The sequence below is a fragment of the Theropithecus gelada genome, unplaced genomic scaffold (assembly GCF_003255815.1).
Source record: "Theropithecus gelada isolate Dixy unplaced genomic scaffold, Tgel_1.0 HiC_scaffold_15894, whole genome shotgun sequence".
In the NCBI taxonomy this organism is placed as follows: Eukaryota; Metazoa; Chordata; class Mammalia; order Primates; family Cercopithecidae; genus Theropithecus; species Theropithecus gelada.
Genome location: NW_020257652.1, coordinates 32670 through 38129, shown reverse-complemented (window position 1 = coordinate 38129; position 5460 = coordinate 32670). Strand labels below are relative to the sequence as shown.

At 43.2% G+C, this 5460-nt stretch overlaps 1 pseudogene across 1 annotated transcript; it reads left to right on the top strand.

The window, feature by feature from the left end:
- The first annotated feature begins 585 nt into the window (after positions 1-585).
- LOC112617200 lies at positions 586-3172 on the top strand (annotated as a pseudogene). Its single transcript, XR_003117868.1, has one exon. The product of XR_003117868.1 is annotated as a protocadherin gamma-B1 pseudogene (transcript).
- Positions 3173-5460: the final 2288 nt, after the last annotated feature.

Below are 5460 nucleotides of genomic sequence, written 5' to 3'. Positions count from 1 at the left end.
ATCTATATTTTATAAAGAAGAGAAATATATTAACATAATCGTAAGGCTGTGATTTCCTCTTTTTTGCAAAAACTATCTTTGAAAAGTATTACTGACTTGATAACATATATATGGAGAGATTTAAAATACTAGATAAGGAAACTTATTCCAATGAATTTACAGAAAGGTAGGTATTTTAGTCCACTAAAAATATAAATAAAAATTATCAATTCACTTATATGGATACAGCAGTCATGCCAGAGTTTATAAATATAGTGAAATCACTGAAGATTTTTTTTGCCCCCAAAACTGAAAAAAATGACTGTGTGCCTTGTGAATTTTTTAAATGAAAAAAGAATACAAAATGATGAAGACCCTTATGTGATGATGACAAACTAGAAAATTGAAATGTAAAGGGGGAAATGTGAGTATTTGGTTCCTTCCAGCAAATTAAAGACAGAGTACATAGATTCAAGAGGTTGCGCTTTGAGGATAAACAGCTGGGCACTGTGCAGTTTTCCAAGACAGCCTCTGGGCGCCGCTGTCGACCAAAAGGAAGTGAAGGCGTCTCAATTCTGCAGGAGCGTCAGGCAGGGTGCCTTCCTGCCTTGTCCGGTGCACTGAGGACGGACGCTGCCCCTGTTCACCCTCGAGCGCCTAACTGATAAGTCTTACGCTCAAATTACAGAAGTCCAGGGTGCTATCATTGCTTTTTAAAAAAACATCCCAGAGAAAAGAAGCTCCGCGGAGAGTTCCTGAAATGCAGAGAGTCAGAGAAGCCGAAACGATGAAAAGTCAGGTACTGTTTCCCTTTCTGCTGTCTTTGTTCTGCGGGGCCATCTCCCAGCAGATCCGATACACGATTCCAGAGGAGCTAGCCAACGGCTCACGGGTGGGGAACCTTGCTAAGGATCTGGGGCTCAGTGTCCAGGAGTTGCCAACTCGAAAACTGCGGGTTAGTGCAGAGGATTATTTCAACGTTAGTTTGGAGAGCGGGGATTTGTTAGTGAACGGTAGGATAGATCGAGAGAAGATTTGCGGAAGGAAACTTGAGTGTGCACTAGAATTCGAAACGGTCTCTGAAAACCCAATGAATGTTTTCCACGTGGTTGTTGTAATCCAAGATATTAATGACAATGCACCACGTTTCGTTGCAAAAGGCATTAACTTAGAAATTTGTGAGTCAGCCTTACCCGGGGTAAAATTCTCTCTGGATTCTGCGCAAGACGCAGATGTGGACGGCAATTCACTGAATATATATACCATCAACCCCAATCAATACTTCTCTCTGTCAACGAAGGAAAGTCCTGATGGAAGTAAATATCCGGAATTACTGCTGGAAAAACCTCTAGACAGGGAACATCAGAGCTCTCATCGCTTAATCCTGACTGCCATGGATGGCGGGGACCCGCCTCTAAGCGGCACCACCCACATCTGGATCCGAGTCACCGATGCCAATGATAATGCTCCCATGTTTAGCCAGGATGTATACAGGGTTAGCCTCCAAGAAAACGTGCCGTGGGGAACCTCCGTGCTGAGGGTGATGGCCACAGACCAGGATGAGGGCATTAATGCAGAGATCACCTATGCCTTCCTCAGCTCCCCAATAAGTACCAGCCTCTTCAATCTCAATCCAAATACCGGCGACATCACAACCAATGGCACATTGGACTTTGAAGAAACAAGTAGATATGTGTTGGGTGTAGAAGCCAAGGATGGAGGAGTACACACAGCTCACTGCAATGTTCAAATAGAAATCGTTGATGAGAATGACAATGCCCCTGAGGTGACATTCATGTCCTTCTCTAACCAGATTCCAGAGGATTCAGACCTTGGAACTGTAATAGCCCTCATAAAAGTGCGAGACAAGGATTCTGGGCAAAATGGCATGGTGACATGCTATATTCAGGAAGAAGTTCCTTTCAAATTAGAATCCACCTCGAAGAATTTTTACAAGATGGTGATTGGTGGAGCCCTAAACCGGGAGCAGACAGCAGACTACAACGTCACAATTATAGCCACCGACAAGGGCAAACCATCCCTTTCCTCCAGGACAAGCATCACCCTGCACATCTCCGACATCAACGACAATGCACCTGTTTTCCATCAGGCCTCCTACGTGGTCCATGTGGCTGAGAACAACCCACCTGGAGCCTCTATTACACAAGTGAGCGCCTCCGACCCGGATTTGGGACCCAACGGCAGCGTCTCCTACTCTATTCTGGCCAGTGACCTGGAGCCGCAGGAGCTGTTGTCCTATGTGTCCGTGAGCGCGCAGAGCGGGGTGGTGTTCGCGCAGCGCGCCTTCGACCACGAGCAGTTGCGCGCCTTCGAGCTCACACTGCAGGCCTGCGACCAGGGCTCCCCCGCGCTCAGCGCCAACGTGAGCCTGCGAGTGTTGGTGGGCGACCTCAATGACAATGCGCCGCGGGTGCTGTACCCCGCGCTGGGGTCTGATGGCTCTGCACTTTTCGATATGGTGCCACGCGCCGCAGAGCCTGGCTACCTGGTGACCAAGGTGGTGGCGGTGGACGCAGACTCGGGACACAACGCTTGGCTGTCCTACCACGTGCTGCAGGCCAGCGAGCCCGGGCTCTTCAGCCTGGGGCTGCGCACGGGTGAGGTGCGCACAGCGCGTGCCTTGGGCGAGAGGGACGCGGCCCGCCAGCGCCTGCTGGTCGCTGTGCGTGATGGAGGACAGCCGCCACTCTCCGCCACCGCCACGCTGCACCTAATCTTCGCGGATAGCCTGCAAGAGGTATTGCCAGACCTTAGCGACCGCCCTGAGCCCTCTGACCCCCAGACGGAACTGCAGTTTTACCTGATGGTGGCCTTGGCCTTGATCTCAGTGCTCTTTCTCCTCGCGGTAATTCTGGCGATCGCCCTGCGCCTGCGACGTTCCTCCAACCTCAACACTGAGGGCTATTTTCAAACGGGTCTCTGCTCCAAGTCTGGGCCAGGGGTTCCTCCCAACCGCAGCGAGGGGACTTTGCCCTATTCCTACAATCTATATGTTGCCTCTCATTCTGCAAAGACAGAGTTCAATTTTCTCAACCTGACACCTGAAATGACTCCCCCTCAGGATCTGCTGTGTGATGATCCTTCTATGATTGTATGTGCCAGTAATGAAGATCACAAAGTCGCTTATGACCCTTCTTTGTCTTCGCACGTGAGTTTCTGCAAATCTAGTTAAATTTTATATATTGCGGCCGGGAGCGGTGGCTCAAGCCTGTAATCCCAGCACTTCACCAGGCTGAGGCAGGTGGATCACTTGAGGTCAGGAGTTTGAGACCAGCATAGCCAAGATGGTAAAACCCCGTCTACTAGAAATACAAAAATTATTTGGGTGTGGTAGCACGTGCCTGTAGTCCCAGTTACTCCGGAAGCTGAGACAGGAGGATCGCTTGAACCCGGGAGGTGGAGATTGTAGTGAGCCAAGAGTGTGCCACTGCACTCCAGCCTGGGTGACAGGAGGGAAACCCTGTCTTAAAAAAAAAAAAAAGAAAAATTATATATTACATTTTCTTCTCATTGGTGCATAAGTAATTTTGATTTTCTTTCATTGTTCTAGTGATAGTATCTACTGGGGGAGGGGGTATTGGATAGATGGAGATTGCTTTCTTGATTGCTCAGTAGTCTTGGCAATTTAATTTTCAATCTTTACTGTTGGCATTTCTGTATGGTTGGCAAATATTGCTAAAGAGACCTGTTTCCTAGATGTTAACACTCTTAATAATAGCAGTGCCTTTTCTTAATTGGTATGCGATACTTGATATTTTCAAGTCATCTTATTCTTAGCTCTTTATAAATATATTTAGAGTTCTTCCCACCAAAGTTAAAGTTTATGTTCATCTTCATCAATTACATTCTAGTTTGTCTTTTTGCAGCAGCATGTGTATTTAACACAGCCTTCCAATTATTAAGACTCTTAACACTTTATCTCATCACAAGTAGCAAATATTGTCCAATTTTACATTTGCATCACTAACTTTGGGTCAATATTATTCCCACTGTATAATTTCAGTCAATGATATTTCATAATTTTTAACCATTCCTAAATGATTTATTTTTATGCTCTTTCTATTTTGTCTCTATTAAAACAAGGAATGTGATGAACATTTGGGTTTATAAAGCATTTTCCATACTTCTTGTTTCTTTAGTATAGATTTCTGAGGAATTAGTTAAATCTATAAACATGTTGAGTTTTTTTAATGCATACTGTCAAATTTATTTCCAAACATCTTATTTCACTTCTCAATCATCCGGAGTTTGTGCAGTCTTTGAGGATTGTGAAAAACACCTTTAATCTACTCTCTCAAAGTCTGAGGTTTTAAAATTCTGTATAGCTAATGCACTTTTGTATGAGTCATTTCTATTGCTACTTGTTAAGTGAGGAATAAACTTAAGAACTGATGTACTGCTTTATCTCAAATTTTCTCAGATTAGTAAATTACTGTAAGTATTCATAAGCAAGAAAGCGATGGCACGTGCAATGATAATCCATGTTCAGCTACCAAAACATTTCATTTTACTGGCTATTTCTAAAGTGAAAGCTAAAGTAAAGTTAGAAATTGTAGTAAAATAATACTGAATGTGTCGTGTGAAAAAATTACTAAACTATTATCTGCACTTTATAGTTCTTCAGTCTAACTTTTCTTTTTATTTCTTTTTTATTTTTAAGATCAGAGTTATTTATCCATTGTTTTAGGCTTTGCATTTGAACCGGTCATTCATGAAACATTGAAAGGCTTCATAAAAAAGTTACTACTCTATGAAAGGTATTGTTCTAAAGATTGAGAACACATTGTAAACAAGATAGTCATATGCATAGCTTGTGGCCAAGAATGTATTGTATACAAAATTAAGGAGCAAATTCTCTTCCCAAACCTATTATTGTATTTGTCACTCTCATTCGTACAGGGGTAAGGCTAACTCTTGAACAGTAGGTGGGTTTTTTGCAAATGAATTGAAGCATTGCCCCAGGTTCTAGAGGGTCAACTCAAGTAAGGAAACTTGTTACTGCATAAATTGGGACTAAAGCCGAACCTCCAAGTTCCTGTCCCACTGTCTTTTCACTTATCGTCTCCTCCATTTTTCAAGTCCACCTTTCTCTTTAGGAGAGATAAGTATGTCCCTCACACAGTACACAGTACTGAGAATGGGCTGTGGGGATGAACAAGATGAAAACTGAAAAGATGGAGAACACATTCTTAGAAAAAAAAATCGTCATATTTTCTCTAAGAAAATAAATAACTTTATAAAGTTTATTGTACAGGAAGATTTGGATCATTCTTGAATTTTCGTTGCAAATCAAAAACAGGAATTTGACTTTTATTATCTTGGGAGAAATAGGAATAAAAACGTGTATAAAAAGTAAACTTTTTTTACCAAGAATAAATTGCAGTAACAGGTTTAGACTCTGGGTGTCGCTGTTCACCAATCGGGGGAAAAGACAAACCAGAAATTTAATCAGAATCACAA